At 42.3% G+C, this 18,300-nt stretch overlaps 1 protein-coding gene and 1 non-coding gene across 2 annotated transcripts in view; one reads left to right on the forward strand and one right to left on the reverse strand.

The window, feature by feature from the left end:
- The window catches only part of LOC124606240 (trafficking kinesin-binding protein milt), a 363,542-nt gene that overhangs the window by 49,613 nt on the left and 295,629 nt on the right, over nt 1-18,300 (forward strand). The gene's annotated exons all lie outside the window — the stretch shown is intronic.
- On the reverse strand, nt 13,927-14,001 carry Trnas-cga. Its single transcript has one exon. It is a non-coding gene; the product is annotated as a tRNA-Ser (tRNA).

Here is an 18,300-nt window from a genome sequence, read left to right on the forward strand (position 1 = left end):
GTTACCTTTGGAGGGTTAAGAAAAACGTTGATGGCTGTTAATACATTTGAATATCTTAATGTTTCATTTAACCTAACATAGTAATAAGATATCTAATACATAAGTAGGACCTACTTCCTAGAGCGTAACACTACCGGCTTCTGACCAATCATCGGGTTTGTTTGTCTACATCAGGTTTATTCTTATGATGAACGGATTATAGCAACAGCATCCATCAATCGTCCAACGCTGCCAGTCGCATTGCAGTCACATGGAGGCGTCAGCAGAAGAGCAAAGAGGTGTTGGTCGCTTTCTGACAGCGGAAGGATTAGGAGGAACGGACATTCATCGACGAATGTCATAAGTGTACGGCGAACACTGTATGTCCTTTGCAAGGGTCAAAGCGTGGCACAAGCGCTTCAGGGAAGGACGGATGTCGTTAGCCGATGATGCACGGTCTGGAGCATCACACTGCATTACCGATGACATCGTCCAGCTGGTGGATGAACTCATTACCCAGGACCGCCTTGTGCAGAGAAAGCCGTAGCCGCCGTGGTCGGATTGAGCGTCGGAAGTGTTCACACTTTCATGAAGGAACGACTGCACGTGCGCAAAGTGCGTGCCAAATGGGTGCCCCATGTCTTCAACCACACCAGGAGGCCTGTCGAACGGCCCACTGTCTTGCTCATCGCAGCTCTATGCTCGGGAAGGGAATGCGTTCCTGGCACGAGTGGTGGCTGTAGATAAGTTATGATGCCATCACATCGAACCAGAATCAAAATGACACAGTTTCCAGTGGAAGCATCCAGGGTCACCACGACCAAAAAAAGCCCAGACCATCCACACGAGTGCAGGAAAGGTTATGCTGACGTTCTTCTTTGACCGGGATGGCCTCCTCCTGATTCACTTCCTGCAGCACGGGACAGCAGTGAAAGCCCAGTGTTACTCACAAACCTTGACCACTCTTCACCAAGCTGCAGAAATTAAAATGGAAGGTTCTCGGCCATCCTCCATACAGTCCGGACGTCTCTCCCTCTGATTACCCCATTTTTGGTCCCCTAAAAAGGCTCTGAGGGGAAAATGATTCACCTTGGACGACGACGTCCAGCTGTACGTGCGGAACTGGTTAGCATCACAGCCCAGGGAATTTTATGAGACTGCCATTCACTGCCTTGTGTCACAGTGGGACACGTATCTCAACAGGCGGGGTCAATACTTCTAACATACATTTACTGGTTTCTGTAATTACGCCTCCGGCTCGTGTTTTTTTTTATTTTATTTTTTTTTTATCGCCCCTTATATACAGGGTGGTCCATTGATCGTGACCAGGCCAAATATCTCACGAAATAAGCGTCAATCGAAAAAACTACAAAGAACGAAACTTGTCTAGCTTGAAGAGGGAAACCAGATGGCGCTATGGTTGGCCCGCTAGATGTGGCTGTCATAGGTCAAACGGATATCAACTGCGTTTTTTAAATAGGAACCCCCATTTTTATTACATGTTCGTGTAGTACGTAAAGAAATATGAATGTTTTAGTTGGACCACTTTTTTCGCTTTGTGATATATGGCGCTGTAATAGTCATAAACGTATAAGTACGTGTTATCACTTTTGTCCGTGGTATTGCAGTTCGCGCCGCCCCCCCCCCCCCCCCCCCCCCCCATGAACCATGGACCTTGCCGTTGGTGGGGAGGCTTGCGTGCCTCAGCGATACAGATAGCCGTACCGTAGGTGCAACCACAACGGTTGGGTATCTGTTGAGAGGACAGACAAACGCGTGGTTCCTGAAGAGGGGCAGCAGCCTTTTCAGTAGTTGCAGGGGCAACAGTCTGGATGATTGACTGATCTGGCCTTGTAACTCTAACCAAAACGGCCTTGCTGTGCTGGTACTGCGAACGGTTGAAAGCAAGGGGAAAGTACAGCCGTAATTTTTCCCGAGGGCATGCAGCTTTACTGTATGATTAAATGATGATGGCGTCCTTTTGGGTAAAATATTCCGGAGGTAAAATAGTCCCCCATTCGGATCTCCGGGCGGGGACTACTCAACAGGACGCCGTTATCAGGAGAAAGAAAACTGGCGTTCTACGGATCGGAGCGTGAAATGTCAGATCCCTTAATCGGGCAGGTAGGTTAGAAAATTTAAAAAGGGAAATGGATAGGTTAAAGTTAGATGTAGTGGGAATTAGTGAAGATCGGTGGCAGGAGGAACAAAGACTTTTGGTCAGGTGAATACAGGGTTATAAATACAAAGTCAAATAGGGGTAATTCAGGAGTAGGTTTAATAATGAATAAAAAATAGGAATGCGGGTAAGCTACTACTAACAGCATAGTGAACGCATTATTGTGGCCAGGATAGACGCGAAGCCCACGCCTATTACAGTAGTACATGTTTATATGCCAACTAGCTCTGCAGATGACGAAGAAATTGAAGAAATGTATGATGAAATAAAAGAAATTATTCAGATAGTGAAGGGAGATGAAAATTTAATAGTAATGGGTGACTGGAATTTGAGTGTAGGAAAAGGGAGAGAAGGAAACGTAGTAGGTGGATATGGATTGGGGCTAAGAAATGAAAGAGGAAGCCGCCTGGTAGAACTCTGCACAGAGCACAACTTAATCATAGCTAACACTTGGTTTAAGAATCATGAAAGAAGGTTGTATACATGGAAGAATCCTGGAGATACTAAAAGGTATCAGATAGATTATATAATGGTAAGACAGAGATTTAGGAACCAGGTTTTAAATTGTAAGACATTTCCAGGGGCAGATGCGGACTCTGACCACAATCTATTGGTTATGAACTGTAGATTAAAACTGAAGAAACTGCAAAAAGGTGGGAATTTGAGGAGATGGAACCTGGATAAACTGAAAGAACCAGAGGTTATAGAGAGCTTCAGGGAGAGCATTAGGGAACGATTGACAGGAATGGGGGAAAGAAATACAGTAGAAGAAGAATGGGTAGCTTTGAGGGATGAAGTAGTGAAGGCAGCAGAGGATCAAGTAGGTAAGAAGACGAGGGCTAGTAGAAATCCTTGGGTAACAGAAGAAATACTGAATTTAATTGATGAAAGGAGAAAATATAAAAATGCAGTAAATGAAGCAGGCAAAAAGGAATACAAACGTCTCAAAAACGAGATCGAGAGGAAGTGCAAAATGGCTAAGGAGGGATGGCTAGAGGACAAATGTAAGGATGTAGAGGCTTATCTCACTAGGGGTAAGATAGATACTGCCTACAGGAAAATTAAAGAGACCTTTGGAGAAAAGAGAACCACTTGTATGAATATCAAGAGCTCAGATGAAACACAGTTCTAAGCAAAGAAGGGAAAGCAGAAAGGTGGAGGGAGTATATAGAGAGCCTATACAAGGGCAATGTACTTGAGGACAATATTATGGAAGTGGAACAGGATGTAGATGAAGATGAAATGGGAGATACGATACTGCGTGAAGAGTTTGACAGAGCACTGAAAGACCTGAGTCGAAACAAGGCCCCGGGAGTAGACAACATTCCCATTAGAACTACTGACGGCCTTGGGAGAGCCAGTCCTGACAAAACTCTACCATCTGATGAGCAAGATGTATGAGACAGGCGAAATACCCTCAGACTTCAAGAAGAATATAATAATTCCAATCCCAAAGAAAGCAGGTGTTAACAGATGTGAAAGTTACCGAAATATCAGTTTAATAAGTCACAGCTGCAAAATACTAACGCGAATTCTTTACAGGCGAACGGAAAAAATAGTAGAAGCCGACCTTGGGGAAGATCAGTTTGGATTCCGTAGAAATATTGGAACACGTGAGGCAATACTGACCCTACGGCTTATCTTAGAAGCTAGATTAAGGAAAGGCACACCTACGATTCTAGCATTTGTAGACTTAGAGAAAGCTTTTGACAATGTTGACTGGAATACTCTCTTTCAAATTCTGAAGGTGGCAGGGGTAAAATATAGGGAGCGAAAGGCTATTTACAATTTGTATAGAAACCAAATGGCAGTTATAAGAGTTGAGGGGCATGAAAGGGAAGCAGTGGTTGGGAAGGGAGTGAGAAGGGTTGTAGCCTCTCCCCGATGTTATTCAATCGGCATATTGAGCAAGCAGTAAAGGCAACAAAAGAAAAATTCGGAGTAGGTATTAAAATACATGTTGTTGTTGTTGTCTTCAGTCCTGAGACTGGTTTGATGCAGCTCTCCATGCAACCCTATCCTGGGCAAGCTTCTTCATCTCCCAGTACCTACTACAACCTACATCCTTCTGAATCTGCTTATTGTATTCATCTCTTGGTCTCCCTCTACGATTTTTACCCTCCACGCTGCCCTCCAATGCTAAATTTGTGATCCCTTGATGCCTCAAAACATGTCCGACCAACCGATCCCTTCTTCTAGTCAAGTTGTGCCACAAACTTCTCTTCTCCCCAATGCTATTCAATACCTCCGCATTAGTTACGTGATCTACCCACCTTATCTTCAGCATTCTTCTGTAGCACCACATTTCGAAAGCTTCTATTCTCTTCTTGTCCAAACTACTTATCGTCCATGTTTCACTTCCATACATGGCTACACTCCATACAAATACTTTCAGAAACGACTTCCTGACACTTAAATCTATACTCGATGTTAACAAATTTCTCTTCTTCAGAAACGATTTCCTTGCCATTGCAAGTCTACATTTTATATCCTCTCTACTTCGACCATCATCAGTTATTTTACTCCCTAAATGGCAAAACTCCTTTACTACTTTAAGTGTCTCATTTCCTAAACTAATTCCGTCAGCATCATCCGATTTAATTTGACTACATTCCATTATCCTCGTTTTGCTTTTGTTGATGTTCATCTTATATCCTCCTTTCAAGACACTATCCATTCCATTCAACTGCCCTTCCAAGTCCTTTGCTGTCTCTGACAGAATTACAATGTCATCGGCGAACCTCAAAGTTTTTACTTCTTCTCCATGAATTTCAATACCTACTCCGAATTTTTCTTTTGTTTCCTTTACTGCTTGCTCAACATACAGATTGAATAACATCGGGGAGAGGCTACAACCCTGTCTCACTCCTTTCCCAACCACTGCTTCCCTTTCATGCCCCTCGACTCTTATAACTGCCGTCTGGTTTCTGTACAAATTGTAAATAGGCTTTCGCTCCCTGTATTTTACCCCTGCCACCTTCAGAATTTGAAAGAGAGTATTCCAGTTAACATTGTCAAAAGCTTTCTCTAAGTCTACAAATGCTAGAAACGTAGGTTTGCCTTTTGTTAATCTTTCTTCTAAGATAAGTCGTAAGGTTAGTATTGCCTCACGTGTTCCAACCTTTCTACGGAATCCAAATTGATCTTCCCCGAGGTCCGCTTCTACCAGTTTTTCCATTCGTCTGTAAAGAATTCGCGTTAGTATTTTGCAGCTGCTTTCTTTGGGATTGGAATTATTATATTCTTCTTGAAGTCTGAGAGTATTTCGCCTGTCTCATACATCTTGCTCACCAGATGGTAGAGTTTTGTCATGACTGGCTCTCCCAAGGCCATCAGTAGATCTAATAGAATGTTGTCTACTCCCGGGGCCTTGTTTCGACTCAGGTCAAACTCTGTCAAACTCTTCACGCAGTATCTTATCTCCCATTTCGTCTTCATCTACATCCTCTTCCATTTCCATAATATTGTCCTCAAGCACATCGCCCTTGTATAAACCCTCTATATACTCCTTCCACCTTTCTGCCTTCCCTTCTTTGCTTAGAACTGGGTTGCCATCTGAGTCCTTGATATTCATACAAGTGGTTCTCTTCTCTCCAAAGGTCTCTTTAATTTTCCTGTAGGCAGTATCTATCTTACCCCTAGTGAGACAAGCCTCTACATCCTTAAATTTGTCCTCTAGCCACCCCTGCTTAGCCATTTTGCACTTCCTCTCGATCTCATTTTTGAGACGTTTGTATTCCTTTTTGCCTGCTTCATTTACTGCATTTTTATATTTTCTCCTTTCATCAATTAAATTCAATATTTCTTCTGTTACCCAAGGATTTCTATTAGCCCTCGTCTTTTTACCTACTTGATCCTCTGCTGCCTTCACTACTTCATCCCTCAGAACTACCCATTCTTCTTCTACTGTATTTCTTTCCCCCATTCCTGTCAATTGTTCCCTTATGCCCTGAATAATTTCTTTTATCTCGTCATACATTTCACCTATTTCTTCATCATCTGCAGAGCTAGTTGGCATATAAACTTGTACTACTGTAGTAGGCATGGGCTTTGTGTCTATCTTGGCCACAATAATGCGTTCACTATGCTGTTTGTAGTAGCTAACACGCACTCCTATTTTCTTATTCATTATTAAACCTACTCCTGCATTACTCCTATTTGATTTTGTATTTATAACCCTATAATCACCTGACCAAAAGTCTTGTTCCTCCTGCCACCGAACTTCACTAATTCCCACTATATCTAACTTTAACCTATCCATTTCCCTTTTTAAATTTTCTAACCTACTGCCCGATTAAGGGATCTGACATTCCACGCTCCGATCCGTAGAACGGAGAAGAAATAAAAACTTTGAGGTTCGCCGATGACATTGTAATTCTGTCAGAGACAGCAAAGGACTTGGAAGGGCAGTTGAATGGAATGGATAGTGTCTTGAAAGGAGGGTATAAGATGAACATCAACAAAAGCTAAACGAGGATAATGGAATGTAGTCGAATTAAGTCGGGTGATGTTGAGGGTATTAGATTAGGAAATGAGACACTTAAAGTAGTAAAGGAGTTTTGCTATTTAGGGAGTAAAATAACTGATGATGGTCGAAGTAGAGAGGATATAAAATGTAGACTGGCAATGGGAAGGAAAGCGTTTCTGAAGAAGAGAAATTTGTTCACATCGAGTATTGATTTAAATGTCAGGAAGTCGTTTTTGAAAGTATTTGTATGGAGTGTAGCCATGTATGGAAGTGAAACGTGGACGATAAATAGGTTAGACAAGAAGAGAATAGAAGCTTTCGAAATGTGGTGCTACAGAAGAATGCTGAATATTAGATGAGTAGATCACCTAACTAATGAGGGGGTGTTGAATAGGATTGGGGAGAACTTTGTGACACAACTTGACTAGAAGAAGGGTTCGGTTGGTAGGACATGTTCTGAGGCATCAAGGGATCACAAATTTAGCATTGGAGGGCAGCGTGGAGGGTAAAAATCGTAGAGGGAGACCAAGAGATGAATACACTAAGCAGATTCAGAAGGATGTAGGTAGCAGTAAGTACTGGGAGATGAAAAAGCTTGCACAGGATAGAGTAGCATGGGGAGCTGCATCAAACCAGTCTCAGGACTGAAGACCACAACAACAACAGTGCAGTTCGCTGTTGTTCGCCATTGCGTTATCCAGTGATATGGCACAATGATAAAACACATGACTCGCATTCGGGAGGACGTTGTTGTTGTTGTGGTCTTCAGTCCTGAGACTGGTTTGATGCAGCTCTCCATGCTAATCTAATTCGGGAGGACAGCGTCTCAAATTATGGTCTTGACATCGGGATGGAGTTGATCTGTGGTTTTCTTAAATAACCACGGTAATACATGCCCGGTTTTCTACTTCTCCCTTCCCTAAACCAAGCACGTTTCCTGTCTCTCATTTCCCAATTGCTTTATATGCAGAGTTTCGTGATGTCCAATTTCTTTGCATTCTGCACACGGTTGTGACGTGATCTGTAATTCGCTTCATTAGCCTAAATATTCCTGTTGAAGTTAAAACTGTGCAACTTTGGAATACATAAGTCACGTGCTTCTGAGGAACTTTTTTTGTCTACGAAAATCATGCTTTGGAATACATAAGTCCCATACTTCTGAGGAACAGAGAGAAAGAATTAATTTTTTTGTCTACGAAAATCAGGCAGTCACATTTCAAGTTCAAGATAACGTTTTTGTTCTTTTCCTGTGTAATCTATATGTGGCGCTTTATCTTCAAGAAATGCACCTAGTCTAAAAGTTCTTTCGGTTTAAGCAGCAAAAACTCCCCAGTGTTGTGTGGAATAATTGCGTATTTAAACATGCAGTAGTAGTTTATAGGTTACATATATCAATTTACAGAATGTCAAGAGATTAAGAATACGCAACTGAAATTTTCCGTCGTTGCTTGACAGAACATGATAATCATATATTTGCAAACTATTAGAAAGTGTCAAGAGACTAACTTACTGATAAGGCGCCAAAAAACCAGCCGTTAAGTGACATTCTCGCAGCATACATTACTTCCGTACATATTGTTTCGAATGCGTAAACATTCATGTTAGCCTTCTCTTGCGCAGTGAAAAGTGATGGAAGTTAAAGAAGTTTTTAAACACATACGACCGACTCCCCGATTGAGTGATGTAGATCAGTGGTATCCAACCTAACCGACCCACGGCGTCAGTTCATTCGGCCCGCCGAATGTGCTTGAATTTGCTTCATAAACGTATTTAACACGAGACGTAACTGCCTCACTGCTGGTGTTAACTAGGTCTGCATGCAGCCGTTAAGCCTGACATTGGAGCTTCTACAGCAGGTTAACCACCCAGACTGGAATTTTTCAAGCAACACATGGCCACCGTCACGAGAACCTTCGTTTATATTTCAGCAAGTCTAGAGTTCCATCTCTAAATTTCACCCGTGGCCAACATCTTAAATATGGACTGCGAAATTTTTGTATACAAGGATCTAGGGCGTGTTCTCGGGTCATGTTGCGCACAGCCTCAGTAAAATCCCCTTTTATCCCGTATGTAATTCATTCAGCCACATGTACTCAATCACCGTCAGTTCCAGGCATTTCTTGACGGAATAGATTGTGAATTCTGTGACTTACCTTATCACACAGCAATGACGTGGCTCAGCTACAGTAAAGTCCTGTTTCAGTTTTACAAGCTCCGAAACGAAATAGATGATTTATCTCTGAAATATAAAGATAATCCACAGCTGTCAGGTCCTGCCTGGCTCTCAAAGTCATCGGATGCCGCCTGAATGAACTGAACTTGAAACTTCAGGGAAAGGATAACCTGGCGTTCTGTACAGAATCTTCAAAATGTTTCGGAGAAAGCTGCCATTGTGTCAAACACAACTGGAAGGTTAAAATTTTTCTCGTTTTCTTTTCAGAGAGTTCTGTGCTTCAATCCCCGAAGGCGTCAACCATTATTTTCCGAAAAATATTATTCATGACTTGAAGCTTTTTTTTGAGTGATTTTCACGTCTTGACAACATTCAGACTGACGATTCTTCTATTCAAGAATCGATTTGATTGTAACCATGATGGTGCAGCAGTTGAACAATGTTCGGAGCTCACAGATTTTCAAGCAAATGCCTTGTTGAAAGATAACGCTACTTAGTGATGTTGAATTTCCGAAACTGAAGAAATGGCCGGTTGCTTTGAACAACTTAGTCTTTGCATCCATATTCAGAAATGAAGTATCTAACGTCGGCATATCGAACAAATTGACTAACGTAAATTGAAACCAGTTACCTCGACTGAATGCAGCAATACCAAACCATACTATATCTAGAAAGCCAAACGCCAGTTTCACAGATATAATCAACTTTTTTGCAGCATAATTTGAGAGATTCAGCTATGAGCGCACTAGATCCGGTTTACCTACCTTTTGCTAACATTGCCTTCTCTTTTAAAATTTGTAGTAAATAAATAAATTTCTTAGTTGTCCTTTTTTATGCATTGCATGTCATTCATCCATGATTATCATGGAATGCTGAATTTAGTTTTTCGTCTTTTTTCCCAAGAGCTTTAATTCTAGCTTTTAGGTACCTTACAGAATGATGATGCGGCCAGCTGTGAAAAAAGTTTGGTGACCTCTGATGTAGATGAACATATCAGAAACCCCAGTAAACGCTAGCTTTTGGGTACTGTACAGAAGGATGATGCGGCCAGCTGTGAAAAAGTTTGGTGATCTCTGATATAGATGAACATATCAGAAACCCCAGTAAACGATAGAATCCACCAGTGATCAAGCCATAGTTGTTATGTGGAGTGGGGACCATTTGTTTTACGACATAGCTGCGACAAACTACTCCAGCACAGTCGGTTCCGCTAAAACGTTCTGCAAAACGTTGATGGGAGTTTATTTTATTTAAGTTTCTCTTACATCCTGTCATGGTTTTGTGCATAGAGTTCTTTTTACATCATAGTTAATTAAGTAATGACTAATAGCAATCATACTAGAGTTACTACTAGTGATGTTGATGCTGCTGCTGATAATAATAATAATAATAATATACTAGATACGAAAATGATATGACAGAGAAAATTCTGAGAGCGAGAATTTAAGATAGATTGGACAATGAAGTTCTTCTGGAAAAAAGGGAGTTTAGTTGCGATGGGTAAGATGTGCGTACAGAACAAAGGTAGGCTCTGTTATTTTGCCAGTTATGTCATTAGCTAGTTTTTGAAGGTGGAAATGTTATTTTGTTTTGTGATACAGTGAGGGAGGTCAGTCCAGAGTCGGGTTTCTGCTATGAAATAGGACTTAACTGAAGCCAGCTGAGGGACGGACGGAGAAGAACAATTTTGATTGGGAGTGTATCTTTCGTGTCGTTAGAACAAGAGCGCTAAGGTCTAGGAGAGATGTGAGAAACTGCGTACTTTGATAAGACGGTAAAAGAGGCACAGTGCATGGAAATCTTTGCGCTTGCCTTTCGTAGCAAGGATAGCTGCGTTGAGAAATGTGATCAAAAAGTTAGACGACGAAGAGATGCACGGGTGCTGATTAGCACTTTTGACCGCCTTGAACTTCCCTGAAGTCGCTGTGATCAGTAAAAGTAAATGTACTCGTACAAGTTTCCTTATGAAGTGAAAAGAAAAGAGCTCTTTTCTATTTCAAAGCGACGCTTGGGGATGGAACATGGGGTTACAGCATCCGTTCAAGTGAACTGTTCCTTAAATGTAGAGTATTCCAAGTCCAATCTCTTCTGAGTGGCCGGTCTCGACCTAGAGGGGCGCGTATCCCACAGGGGTCACAAGTGGCGCATTTACTTGTCGGCGTGCAGTGAACTAGTGTCAGTGACAGGCTTAGTGTTCTCTACTAGCAGTGTTTTTACAAGTTTGGTACTGCAAATCCTTGTCTAAAAAAAGAACAGGGCTAGTTTTTATCTATTTTTTACCTGTTATTTTCATTTGTATTTTAGTAGTGGGGTGGATAGGGAGTGCGCAACCTTTTTGCGGACGCAGGAGCTGGGTGCAGTTCGCGAACAGCTACAGACGCTGTTTGTTGGCCACTGTCAGCCGTCGGGAGGTTGGTGCCTCGGGGTAAAGCGGTAGTATGAGACGCCTAGTTGTCACTTGTTTAGCTCACGATCTCTGATGTAGAGGTACCTGATGCGGGGGAACCTCGCTGAATGAGTGGTACGCTGTAACGCGACAGAGGGAGTGGCCGTCTGGCTTCGCCCTCTCACCTAGTGAGTGGACAAGGGGCCAGGCACACGGGGGAGAGGGGTTTGATACTTATGGTAAGCTCCAATGTTAGGCGCTTTATGGAGACCCTAGCAATATAACGTCTAGGGCGGGAAAGAAATACAATATGCGCTCGTTATATGTCCCAGTGCCCTGATCTGAGATGTGGAGGAGGCTCTGCCTGCAACTATTGAGGGTGGAGGATGCAGTCATCTTCAAGTTCTGGTCCACATCGGCACCAATGTCGCTTCTCACTTGGATTCAGAGCTCATTCTCAGTTCGTACGGGCGTAAGGCGGAAGTGAAGAAATCTGCAGGCCTCGTTCACCGGTTGTAAGGATATTCCCAGAATTGATGGGGGTCCTTTGATTTGGAGCGTTTCAGCCAGTGGATCCTCGATTTTGCGGCAGTATTAATTGTAATTAATTGCAGGGGTGGGGAATCGTATGATTCCCCTCAATAGGCCGGGGTGCCCAACTCAGAGGAATCAACTACTCGCGTAGTAGAGTACTTGTGGAGTGCACTTATTTTTGCGCCAGGCGGTAGTTGGAAGCCCTATGATAAGACTACCTGTTGATATTCAGAAAGCTACAAGGTATACACACTTGCAGAATTTCAACAGTAAATTGCCGAAGCATTCGTTACAAAGTCTCTCAATTCACCGCTCTCCAGGAAAGCTGTCGTGTTCAAATTATATTCTGAACAGAGAGTCCGATGAAACCCTAAGTAGAAAGTTCGGAAATATTTAACGTATCATGGAACGTATATCGAAACGAGAGGGCAGACGCCGGGGGGGGGGGGGGGGGGGAGTATTTATTGCAGTCGGCAAAAATATTACTATCGAGGTTGAAATCGAGTCTAACTGCGAAGTTATGTGGACGCAAATAATCGACATGATGAACTCCTGTTAATCATCCGATATTTTTACCGGCTTCCCTGCTAAGCCGTAACAGTTCCAAAATCATTCAAGGAAATTCGCCGCTGAGTAACGCATATGTGTTAGTATTAGTTGGAGGCGACTTTAACCTACCCGAGTATGGACTGGGACGGAACGTCTTGGATTTATTGCAGGTGGTACGGACAACAGGCTTGTGAATGTAGTTGTGAACACATTTTCCGAAAACTTGCTTCATCTTCTATCGGATAACTCACACGCAATGGAAATATTTTAGACGCTGTAGCTACAAACGAGCCCGACCTTACCAACAGTGTCCGCATAGAGACAGGGATTAGTGATCGCAATGTAATCATAGCGACGACGATTACTAAAGTTAATGAATTCATTAAGAAAACTGGGAAAGATATATGCTGGACAGAGCAAATAGGTAGCTATTAACATTCTACTTAGTGGATCAACATAATTTTCTTCCAATATGATGGACGTAGAAGCATTATGGACAAAGTTTAAACTGATAGTAAATCGCGCTTTGGAGAAATATGTGCCGAGAAAGTGGATAAAGGACGGAAAAGTCACACACTGTTTTTATAACAATATACAAAACACGCGTTGAAAATCAACATTGTTTCACTCTAGGTTCAAAAAAGAGCACACAAATATCGATAAGTAAAAGTAATCTTCTCGCTTAAAAAAATATTCACTCTGTAGTATTGTTCAGTCATACCATCCTTTGACTGTCGCATAGATCCCCGTATGGAGGAAACAGAAATACTTAGCGATGCAACAACAGACTGTTAGTAACAGCCGATTGATCAGCCGGGTGTTTTTTTCGTTCAGTCGGCATTTCCAGTCGAATGAAACTGGTCTCCGCAGAATGTATGTATATTGCAGCATATACGAGTATTTATATTTTTCAGTCACTCTCCTGGTTTAGAGTGGTTTCGCTTAATGTGAGAAAACCGACTGATACAAATCACTGACAGTTCATAGTATATGAATGTTGTCACTCATTCTCCTGTTACTTGCGTCTGCTACCACTTAATTCACAGCAATATATTAATGTTTTAAATGATGAAATAGGACTTACTGTATTCATTACAGAATTAAATGAATATGTATATTGTTTGTTTCAGCTTTGGCATATCCCTGAGATGTCTCACGTATCCCCTGAGATAGGCCCACCCTCCAGGGCTATGTGTACCCCTGTTGAATACCATTGCTTTAGACGAACTAATGAAAGCAATACAGACCTGTTTCACACAGAAGGGTGAATGGAACACTAAATGGTGATGTCAGTTGAAAGAACGAATATTTGGTTCAGCCGACAAAAAAATTAAACACGGGTCTTACTTGAAAATAAAGAATGAATAGTTTACTCATAAGCAAAACTACAACGGACTGGTTGGACTGTTTTCTTTCGGTTGCTCCCACTGAAGAGTCTAACTCAAAAGAAAGAATGAATAATTCAATCTGTGGGGGTCTTGCCCACTCGTCTCGTATAGGGTGCTTAAGGGATGATGCGTTCTTAGAATGCTATACACCAATTCAAGCAAATAATATTAGTAGTTTTATTTCAATAAAGCAGATTGACAATAGAATGAAATTTTCACTCTACAGCGGAGTGTGCGCTGATATGAAACTTCCTGGCAGATTAAAACTGTGTGCCGGACCGAGACTCGAACTCGGGACCTTTGCCTTTCGCGGGCAAGTGCTCTACCAACTGAGCTATCCAAGCACGACCCACGGAATTCTTGAGAATATCATAAGTTCGAATATAATAAATTTTCTTGGAACAGAAAAGCTTCTCTACATATCAGCACTGATTTGCAAAGCACCATTCATGCGAAATTCAGCTTACCTTTTCTGGCACGATATCATGCGAACCCTGGGTGAAGGGCAACAGTTCTAGTTCTCCGGAAAGCGTTTGAGACATTTCCCCACTACAGACTGTTTACAGAGGTCTGAACTTACGGAATAAGTTATCAAGTATATGAGTGGCTCGAAGACGTCTTAAGTAATAGAAACTTGTACGTTTCCTAGGACGGGGGTGTTCATTAGAGACAATAATACCGTCAGGAATGCCTCAGGCAAGTGCCATAGGACGGCTCTTGTTCTCCATACAGGGTGTCCCAGGAGGAATGGTCAGTATTCAGGGATGCGACAGGGGCCAGCATTCGAAGCAAAGAAGTCAAATGAACATGGGCTCTTATATGTACACTTTAAAGAGTTATTTGCACTACGTCACCTCCGATACTGTGAAATAAATATCTACTGAAAGCTCTTTGCTTTCCATACTCTGAGAGATGGTATTGCAGACCAAAAGAATTAAAAAAAATAAGTTCAGTAAACACGGGCTCTGAAGTGCTAACCATAGAGCGATGAGCACAAAATACACTTCTACTGAACAAGTGCTCATAGCTCATGCATTTTTGAGCCCAAGTTTGTTAGACAATTTTTTGTATTGGTCGATGCTACCTCGTCTCAAAATATAGAATGCAAAGAGCTTACGGTAGAAAAGTTTAACTGTATCGAAGATAAAGTGCTCATAGCTCTTACGGTACGAGTTTTAGAGCCCGTGTTTACGAGTACTAGACTGTTTTGCTTTGAATTGTCGTTCCTGCCATATCTGTGGATATTGAGTATTTCTTCTGAGACACATAGTATCTGTATACACAAATGATCTGACGGATCGGGTCAGCAGCAATCTGCGACTGTTGTTTGATGACGGGAAAGTGCCGTCGCTGGGTGGGCGTAAGAGGATACAGGTCAACAGAGGCAGAATTTCTATTTGTAGGTATGAGTGACATCTGGCACCGAATGTAAAAAAAAAAAAAAAAAGTTAATGTAGGAAAATCAGTCCCGTAATGTTCAAATACCTTATTAGTTGTGTACTGCTTGTCAATGTCACACGGAGTAAATACGAGGGATATTCAATAAGTAATACAACTCATTTTTTGTCGGCCAGTTCCTGTTGAAAAATACGGAATTCGTGGTGGTATAATGCCGCTTCAGCCCCTGTAGAAGTTCCGATAGTTGGTGACATTATACGTAGCCTTCAAAATGGCGTCCGTAACGAAGGTACGTTCCAAGCAGAGAGCTGTCATTGAGTTTCTTTTGGCGGCAAACCAGAACCTCTCTCATAGGTGCTTGCAGATGTCTAAGGAGACCCGACAGTGAACAAAAGCACGGTTAGTCGTTGGGTGAGGGGTCTGTCAGAATCGCAAGGTCGCGCAAACCTGTCCGATAGCCCGCGGTGTAGGCTGTCCGCACACAGCTGTGTCCTGCAGTGTTGGAACGTGCGGACACCCTCATTCGAGGTAATCGATTACACACGAACTCTCCTTTTCCATGACAACGGAAGGCCTGACAAGTCTGCGCACTCGAGAGGAGCTCACAAAACTTCATTGGACTGTTCTTCCTCATTCACCCTACAGCCCGCTTCTCGCAATGTGTTTGGCCCTATAAAGGATTCACTTCGCGGAAAACAGTACGTGGGCGATGGGGAGATTATTAGTGCAGCAAAACGTTGGCTCCGACGTCGACCAGTAGAGTGGTACCGTGCGGGCCCTCCCAGTAAGGTGAAGCAAGGCCGTCGCATTGAACGGAGATTATGTTGGAACAGTAGGATTTTATAGACAAAGAGACTGGGGAATAATATGGAGCATTGGTATCCTGAATGAAATTAACGTGCTTCCCGAAAAAAAATATTGCATTACCGGTTGAACGCTAGGCGTATTGTTGCAAAACGATGTGAAATGGAACGAGAGCGTAAGTTTGGAAGAAGAGAATATGAATTATCGGCTTCGGTTTATTGGAAGAATTCGAGGAAAATGTAGCTCATCTATAAAGCAGACTCCGTCTAGAACACCAACGCAACTCATTCTTGAGTATTGTTCGAGATGTTTGGAATCCATACCAGGTCAGATTAAAGGAAGACATCGAAGCAATTTTAGGGTTCGTATAGAAGCGCATAGACGATCGTTTTCCCTCGCCCCATTTGCATGTATTTTAATTGAAGCACTTCCTGGTTGGAAAAGGAGTTTCCTTTAAAGTAGCTTGTATTTTTCCTTTTACTTCACTAAACGGCTGAGACTAATTTACTTTTCACACCTAGTTTGTTTTAACAGATGTTTTGAATCTTTACTGGCATTTGCATTTTTCATGTCTTAATTTGTAAACTGTGACACTGACAACTCACTCCATGGAGAGACTGCTCTAATATGTACATAACATCAAATATTACAGAACACACTTTTATTAAATTAATAATTAGAAAAGCTAAGGTAATACGAAAAATATTAGAAAATGCAGGACGCAAACCAGCGCACTAGTTACGTCTCGCTCCGCTACTCAGCACATCTATCCAGTACCCCACCGTGAATGCATACCATTTGCAACCCCCTTTTTTTAAATTGTACCTTCGATCTATCATTATCGTACATTAATTATAACAAGTCGTACGAATACCGAAGCGTTTACGAGAGCTCCTCAGTATTTGAAACAGCATAGGACGTACGTTACAAAACTCATCCAAAATATAGAATTTTAATTAAAACGACTAAATGTAATATGGCATCTCACACTTCTCAGAATCCGATACGACCACGAAAGTCGATAGACATCCCAAACGATCGAAACTGGGTATATACACATGATAATGACGTCACGGAGAGTATCACCACAGTGAACCTATCGGTCTCGCTCCCGCCCGCCCCCCCGCCCCCCTCACACACACACACACACACACACACACACACACACACACACACTATCGCCGCGCTAACAAGCATTAGGTGATGTACGCGAGAAGTCAGCGGCCGCGTTATAGGAAGGCACGTGTCGCCAGCGAGCGTCTGTAGCTGGCAATTAATTGCAAAAAGATTTGCAGGTCCCTTGAATGGAGAACTGGTCTCTACAATTGGAAAGATGCACAAGTGACTCACATAAAAACAGGCTGAAGAACTGATATGCAAATCAAGTCCTACGTCAACCATCAGTATTTACAGCAAATACAATATTATGTACTCTGACTTGAAACAGATTTTGTACCAAAATGATCTTCGTGGAAATCATCCATAGATTCACCCATCATGTGAAACCCAATTGATGCTCATAACACATGTTATCCTAAGCCATGTATGGAGATGATAAAATTTCTAGGCGTTTCTAAGGAGAGTCATTCCTGCGATGTTCGAATACACCAGTAATGGAGTGCTATTCTATAGTCACGTCGATTAAATGTGTAGACATAATGTTGCGAAACGATATGATAAGGTCATTTGTAGGGAAGAGGAGCGGCCGACTACGGTTTATTGTGAGAGTTCTGGGGAAGTGTAGCTCATCTTTAAAAGAGAGAACGTCAGCTTAAAGGAGGACATCGAAGCAGTTTAGAAACGTGCTGCTAGATTTGTTACCGTTGATCTTAGTATGCTGCTTTTGCCTGTCAGGATGTCTGTCACAAGTGGTAGTTATCATTGTGCGTCGGATGTACAGAAAATAGGTTTTGAGGTTTTGATGTGACTATCACTCCCTAGTATCACGTTGTTTGCAACGTTAAATGTATACAGAAAGTACTGTCGTAGAATATACGTCGGCAGAGTTCGCGTCGTGTTTTCTCGCGGAGAATACAGCCGTGGTAGCAGTTGACATTTTCGGCGGTAGCGTCCTCTCTTTAGCGATGACAGCATTGGGGTGTTTGGCACCTTGTCGACAGCTCCGCGTACGCTAGGATAATCCCCTTCGGTGCCCTCGTTCTCTGCGGCTACAGTTCTAACCACCTGTCCCTGGTGCTTTTCCCTTTAGAGTAGAATGCAGTAGAGCCGATAATACTCGAGCTGAAACTGGTGAAATGTAAGTATCCGATACTTTCAGTAGTGAGACCAGCACTGACACATTGTAATTCTAGAAGGTGAAAATAAAAATTGTCTTGTTCCTGTAATTTCTACCCTCCCTGTACGTATTATTGGGAATTAGCACCCTGAGAGAACATTTGTTTTGTCACTGTACGTTAATGGTTACGGCATTGTAACCTCTAT

Source organism: Schistocerca americana, chromosome 1, assembly GCF_021461395.2.
Source record: "Schistocerca americana isolate TAMUIC-IGC-003095 chromosome 1, iqSchAmer2.1, whole genome shotgun sequence".
Classification (NCBI taxonomy): domain Eukaryota; kingdom Metazoa; phylum Arthropoda; class Insecta; order Orthoptera; family Acrididae; genus Schistocerca; species Schistocerca americana.